At 40.7% G+C, this 7,837-nt stretch overlaps 1 long non-coding RNA gene across 1 annotated transcript; it reads right to left on the bottom strand.

Moving 5' to 3' along the window:
* Window positions 1-311: 311 nt before the first annotated feature.
* Window positions 312-5,189, bottom strand: LOC309858463. The gene is made up of 2 exons (XR_014308209.1): window positions 1,882-5,189; window positions 312-1,662 (listed from the first exon to the last, which is right to left on the bottom strand). It is a non-coding gene; the product is annotated as an uncharacterized lncRNA (long non-coding RNA).
* Window positions 5,190-7,837: the final 2,648 nt, after the last annotated feature.

The raw sequence follows: 7,837 nt of genomic DNA on the forward strand, positions 1-7,837 counted from the left end.
TTCTTATGTGATTCATTCATTCATGCAACATATTTTATTGAACATCTATGACCTTACAGGTGCTATGCTAAGTGCTGAGTGTCTGGTGGTAAAAAAGGCAGAAATGGTCCCACTCTCAGGGAGCATGATATGGGAAGAGAGATTTACACTACAAATGTATGTTTACAAATTACCTTTCCTTTTCCTTGAGCCTTGTTTCCTCAACTACTCCCAGCACATCTCCATTTCCAAGAGTTTGGAAATGATTCTGCCCAAGTGAGCATGAAAACAATCTTTGCTTGGCCTAGTTGTCCTCTACAGCTAATGTTCTATTTCTTTTCTTCCTGACTTCTCAAGACTTCCAGAAGAAATACTCTATTTCCATCACCTCCATTCTACATATGGTCAGTAAGACTAGGAAATTTGTCTTCTGTTCTTTTCCTAGAATGACTTCCTAAAAACAATATCCATGCTGAAAGTAACAAGTATGCCTTACTTGTGAAATTCTCCTCTTTTTCATTGCCTGGAACTCCAGACTGTTTTCTCCCTTTTACTCTAATATTTCTGATAAATTCTGCTTTTACTTGTGGTTCTTTTATTTCCATTTCAAACAGTGCATCCCTCACAGCTGATTCCTCTGCTCTCTAAATTTCTCTCTACACTCTCCATTCAGCAGCTTTTTTACCTTCAAAGGATTTTTCTTTCATTTTATTTCAGTTACTCTCAAACCCATATGTCCATGTTTCTTCTCACAGAATAGTACCTTTCACAATATAAGTACTCAATAAATAATCACAGAATGAAGTCAGGAACAAACAAGCCAACCAACCAACCAAAAAGACTTTCTACTTGGACATCATTTCAAATTTACACCTAAAATCGAACTCCTGATCAATTTCTCCTCCACCCTAATCCCAGACAATTCAGCTACCTGCCTATCACCTACCTATGTTAATGGAACTTCTAACCTTTCTAATTACTTAGGCTGATCACTTGAGTTTAATTTCATTCTTTCCTCATTCTACTCTATAAATTACTGCTCAAAAATTACTGCTCTTAAATCCACCTTTTCCACTTTGTTCTTATCACTATCACAGTAAGACCTAATCCGGTCAACTGTTTATCCTATTCCTACTCTCTCCCCATTTCAAGTGTGCATGTTTTCTCCAAATCAATCTTTTAAAAAATAATTCCCCTCCCCATTTAAAATTCACTAATGATGTCTTTCTCTTGACCAAAACCAAAGTTCATTTAAAGCAACTACATTCTGGCACTTATCTTTCTTTTTTTCTCTCTCCCAATCCCCACTATTTTTCTAAATTCTATACCACAAAGAAACTAGAACAGTATTTAAAACATTTTTAAGTAGCAAAATCCTCCATTTAAGTGAAATATTACACAGAATTCCCACATATGAAAGTAGATGAAGACATAAATATACTTGTTAAAGGTGGGGGGGGGCACAAATCAGACAAGTCAATCTCCCTGTGAATTTCTGTACCTTTTGCTCTTTGAACCCAAGAGCTCCCCAAAACACAGCCTGAAATCATTCCATTAGTAGATATCCCTTGAACATTTCCCAGAACAAAATATCTCTGTTGGAATTTGGTCCCTAATTCTCTTCTTCCCCCTTCACCTCCCTCTCCATTCTAGGTGACATGGAAACCTCTTAATAAGCCAGCACTAGGGCGCCTGGGTGGCTCAGTGGGTTAAGCCGCTGCCTTCGGCTCGGGTCATGATCTCGGGATCCTGGGATCGAGTCCCGCGTCGGGCTCTCTGCTCAGCAGGGAGCCTGCTTCCCTTCCTCTCTCTCTCTGCCTGCCTCTCCGTCTACTTGTGGTTTCTCTCTGTCAAATAAATGAATAAAATCTTTAAAAAAAAAAAAAAAAAATAAGCCAGCACTAACTTTATTCCACCTTTACTGATTACTCCATGTCAAGCTAATCTCTCCTTCCCAGGAATTGCTAGAATAAGAATAGTTAACACTTACTATACATAAGAATCTATACCAAACCTTGACTGCATCCTCACCATAATCAATAAAGAATAGAGACATATCTGTATATCTACATACATATATGTATATGTAATTACCATCCACATTCCATAGATAAGGACACATATCAGATGATTTGCCAAAGGTTTGTTACAATGGAACCAAATCTGAACTCAGTCTGACTCCAAATCTCTACTCTATACTTATTAGTTCTTTCCGACCTTTTCATGTCACTAAGTACATAGAAAATGATATTTGTAAAGCACTCTATAATAAATGGAAGAAACTACTCACAACGAAAGCCAATTAGCTCTGAGTAACCCAGGTCCAGCCCAGCTTCCTCAAGGGTTCATGGGATCAACACTGGAGATACTGGAAATTCATTAAGCAGTACACAGATGAGAAACTACTGTACATATTCATTCATTTAGTATATACTAGTACCTGCCATGTAGTAGGGATTCAAATATGTATGTGTGGGTTACTGATAAAGGACAACATATTCAGCTCAAATTGCCCAGAGGAGAACAAATAAGAGCTGAAGATTTTCAGTGTCTATATTTTGATAAGCTAATAACCAATTTATGTAAGTACAGTATCTAAAACACTGGTCCCTGATCATTAGTGTGTATCAATTTCTCCTGGAATTTTTGTTAAATCACCAACTGTGGGATGCACCCCCACAGTCTGATTCAGAGTGTGTGTATCTCTAAGAAATTCCCAGGTGATGAAGAAGCTCGTGCTACTGGGATGAGTCTTGGGAGAACCACAGGTTTTAAAGACAGAAACCTCAGCAATAAATACAACTCATACTCACACCACCACCCTCATCCAAATATTTAATCCTATGCTGGTCAAATTTTAATGACATAAGTTTGTTTCAAGTCATGATGGAGGCAGTATTCTAGGACAAAAGCTTATTTTTGGCTTTTTAAACAATGCTAAATGTCCTTTACCCAATTGTAGTAGACCTTAAGTATGTGATCATCAGGGACAGGAATTTCAGCACTATAAAATGTACATGATATATATTGTGCATAATATCTAATAGAGCCAGATCAAAGTAATTCAGAACAACACTATAAGCAATCTGATTAAGAGGACACATTGCTTTGAATTTATTAGAAGAATTACCTGGTTCAGTTTAATTCTTAAAGCTAGTGGCTGATACAATTTAATATTCAAGTTCCACGTGAAAAAATGTTTTAGGGGTATTTTTTTTCAGGCTTTAAATAGAGATTTGATTAATTTTATCTCTTTTTTCTCAGATAGTCTGGCATGTAAATTAAAATTACAACTAAGAAAAACTTGCATAAAACTGTACTATAGTTAATTAAATCTATTTTACTTCCATAAAGCATAGGTACATTTATTTTAGGAATCTAAGAAATTTTTTAAGGAATAAGACATTTAAAACTTCAAATACCTCTTGGAGAATCATTCAAAAATCCAAAGAATCCAGTTTGACAACCTAAGTGCAATTTTAAAATGTCCTCACCACCCTCCCAACAACAAGGGTAACCGAAAAGGCTTCGTTTTTGAAGTTCAGGTCCAAGAGAGTGACACAGAAAGAACCTTAACTCACTTCCTCCGTGGACACACCAAACCCACGGTTCTTCACAGAATCTTAACTCCTGAAGAAGAACCGGGGACTGACTGAACAGCTTCTGCATGACAGGAGAGAGAATGGCAAGAAACAACAGCAAGAGAGAGAGATACACGGTAATGAAGGGAATTTCCAACATGAATGCTGCAGCAGGGAGGGATAGAATTGAGGCACCAGGATTAGATTCATCTCCCTGGGGAAAAGGGGCGGGTTGGAGAAGCCTGGTTTAAAAGAGCAACTAGCATATAAAAGAGCCATCCCTAGGGCGGGGCTGCTGCGGGAACTGTCTCTGGGTCTAGGCGACACCACGGTTTACAATTCCCCTCCACCTTGAAAGGGCACCATGGAGCAGGATCCAGTCACCATAGCCAGCTTGCTATCTCATCCAGCTCCAGGTTCCTAGCCCACAGCAGCCCCAGAGGCACCTGGGCAAGGAAAAAAAGGGCAAAGAAGAAAAGCCATGGTTTCTAAGGGCAACTAGCAAACAAAAAGAGCAGCCCTGGAACTCAGCCAAACAGCAGTTAGAACTCTGTCCAGGTTTAGAGGGCTGGCAAAAGCCTTGATTTATGCTCCCCCCTTCACTTTGATAATGTGAAAGTGGGCAAAGTCCACAAACCCTAACTGATGCGCCACCTCAGTAAGTCCTGCGCCCACACCAGCCCTAGCCATTCAACTGTGTTCCAGGGAGTGTACACAGGGATACCCCTGAACACACCAGGCTCATATCACATCAGTTTCCGACAGCCTGCAAGGGTACATCCAGTGTAGAGCACTCTGGGATCTCCCAGACAACACCTGCTTCAGTTCTAGCTACCCTGACAAGGCGCAACCTGTGCAGAATGCCCAGAACTTCCAACCCAGGGGTACCTGGCTTGGAGCAAACAGAGCATGTGACTCTTGATCTCAGGGTTGAGAGTGAGAGTTTGAGCCCCATCACAGATGGAGAGATTGCTTTAAAAAGAAAAACAAAAACAAAAAAACTCAACCCATACCAGCCTCAGCTCCAGCTACCCTGCCAGGGTGATCCCTGCGCTGAGCACGCTGGGACACCTGGACTTACACCCACTTCACCTTCAGCTATCCTGCCAGGGCACCCTCTGCATGGAGAGCTCAAGGAAGGGCCACACTGGCCCACACCTACTTTAGCTTTAGCTGTCCTACCAGGGCACCTTCTACACAGAGAGCCCCAGGATCCCCATTTTGTATCCCCTTCAGCTACAATAGTCCTGCCAGGGTGCCCCCTACACAAAGAGTCCCAGGAAACCCCCTTAGCCTTCAACTTCAGCTGGTCCTGCCAGGGCATCCTCTGCAGAGAGAGCCTTAGGACCACCCCAGCCTAGACCTACTTCAGCTCTAGCTCTCTCACCAGCGTGGCCCTGTGACCCCTAGCCCATATCAGCCACAGCTCCAGCCAGCCAGCCAAAATCATGAGGCATACAAATGGGCTACACAGAGAACAACCACACACAAAATCATTTCTTCAAGTTTAGAAGTAACTGTTCCATCTAAATCATAGAAACAAGCACAGAAGGTAAAGCAAAATGGGGAGGCAGAGGAATCTGCTACGCCAACAGCACAAAACAAAACCTCAAAAAAAAAAAAAAAAAAAAGAAGAAGAAGAAGAAAGAAACAGAATATGCCTGAGAAAGAAAGAAAGAGAAAGAAAAGAAACAGAATATGCCTGATAAATAGCTTAAAGTAATGATCATAAAGATGCTCACTAGGATGTAGAGGAGTGTGGAAGGATTCTGTGAGACCTTCAACAAAGAGAATATCTAAGAAAAGAACCAATCAGGCTGAAGAATACAATAACCAAAAATAAACACTAGAGTGAGGCAAGGTAAATTCCTGGATGAAGGAAAGATCAGTGACTTGGAAGATAAGGCAATTAGAAAGCACCTAGACTGGGGCATCTGGGTAGCTCAGACCTGCCTTCAGCTCAGGTCTGGTGTTGGGGTCTTGGGATCAAGCCCCGCATCAGGCTCTCTGCTCATCGGGGGAGACTGCTTCCTCCTCTCTCCCTGCCTGCCTCTCTGACTACTTGTAATCTCTGTCTATCAAATAAATAAACAAAATCTTTAAAAAAATCAAAAAAGCACCTAGGCTGAAGGGCAAAGAGAATAAAGAATTTTAAAAAATGAGGATAGGTTAAGGGATATCTTGGACAAAATCAAGCAACCCTTCCCATAGCAGGGGTCTAAGATGGAAGAAATAGAAAGAGACAGAAAACATATTAAAAAATAATGGCTAAAAACATCATTAAGTTAAGGGAAAAATAGACACTCAAGTTCAGGAATCACAGAGAGTTTCAAACAAGATGTCCATGAAAATGAAAGAGGAAAGAAAAAGTCAGGGTAGCATTACTTCCATCAGACAAAATAGGCTTGAAAAGAAAGACTGTAGGGTACCTGGGTGGCTAAGTAGGTTAAGCCTCTGCCTTTGGCTCAGGTCATGATCTCAGGGTCCTGGTATCGAGCCCCACATTGGAAATGTAAATTGGTGCAGAAGTTAAAAATAGAATTAGCATATGATCCAGTTATTCCACTACTGGGTATCTATCCAAAGAAGATGCAAACACTAATTAAAAAAAAAAATGTGTGCATCCTTATGTTGATTGAAGTTTTTATTTAAAACAGCCAAGATTGGGGCACAGAGGTGATTCAGTTGGTTGAGCATCTGACTCTTGATTTCAGCTCAGGTCATGATCTTGGGGTTGTGGGACTGAGCCTCACACTGGGCTCCACACTTGGCTGGGAGTCTGCTTGGGAATCTTTCTCTCTCCATCTCCCTCTAACCGCCCTCCCTGCTCACTCTTTCTCAAGATAAGATAAAATAGCCAAGATATGGTAGCAGCCCAAGTGTCCATGATAAATGCATAGATAAAGGAGTGGTGTATATTGGCGAGGATGCGGAGAAAGGGGAACCCTCCTACGCTGTTGGTGGGAATGCAAGCTGGTGCAGCCACTCTGGAAAACAGTATGGAGGTTCCTCAAGATGTCAAGAATAGAGCTACCCTACAACCTAGCAATTGCACTATTAGGTATTAACCCCAAAGATACAGATGTAGTAAAAAGAAGGGGCACACACACCCTAATGTTCATAGCAGCAATGTCTACAATAGCCAAACTGTGAAAGGAGACAAGATACCCTTCAACGGATGAATGGGATAAAGAAGATGTGGTTCATATATACAATGGAATATTATTCAGCCATCAGAAATGATAAATGCCCACCATTTGCACTGACACAGATGGAACTGGAGGGGATTATATTAAGTAAAGTAAATCAAGCAGAGAAAGACAATTATCATATGGTTTCACTAACATGTGTAACATAAGAAATAGCACAGAGGACCAAAGGGGAAGGGGGGAACCCCAAAGGGGGAGAAATCAGAGAAGGAGATGAACCATGAGAGACTATGGGCCCCGGGAAACAACGTGAGGGCTTTAGAGGGAAGGAGAGTGGGGGTACGGGATAACAGGGTAAAGGGTATTAAGGAGGGCATGTGCTGTGATGAGCACTGGGTGTTATACTTAACTAATGAATCAATGAACACTACATCAAAAACTATGTACTATACAGTGGCTAACTGAACATAGTAAAAAAAAAGAAAAAAAGAGACCATATGTTGAAGACAGAAAAGCAGCAAGATAAAAAGAGAAGCCTTAAACGTTGATAATCACAGTTGCGCCATAACAGTTCTGAACTGCTCACCCACAGACTCTATTTTCTAAGGGATAAATAAACTTTTACCTTATTTTAAAAGAAGAAGAAGAAGAAGAAGTGGGGTATACTTATAAAATGGAATATTACTCAGTCACAATAAAGGATGAGATCTTGCCATCTGCAACAGCATAGATAGACTGGAGGTTATTATGCTAAGTGAAATAAATCTAACAAACAGAAGACAAATTCTGCATGACTAGACTTTTATGCGGAATTTAAAAACAAAACAAATGAAAGAAATAAAAAAGCGGACTCAGACCTATAAATATGGAAAACAAATTGGTGCTTGCCAGAAGACAGGGCAGTCAGTGAATGGGTAAAATGGGTGAATGGGAGTGGGAGACACAGGTTTCCAGTTAAGGAATGAATAATTCATGGGAATAAAAGTACAGCATAAGGAATATAGTCAGTGATATTATAATAGTGTTGCATGGTAACAGATGGCACTTTGCAGTGAGCCCAGCCTAAGTATAGGGTTGTTAAACCTCTATGCTGTATACCTGAAACTAAATTAACATCATGTATTAACT

The sequence above is a fragment of the Mustela nivalis genome, assembly GCF_964662115.1.
Source record: "Mustela nivalis genome assembly, contig: HAP1_SCAFFOLD_2521, whole genome shotgun sequence".
NCBI lineage: Eukaryota > Metazoa > Chordata > Mammalia > Carnivora > Mustelidae > Mustela > Mustela nivalis.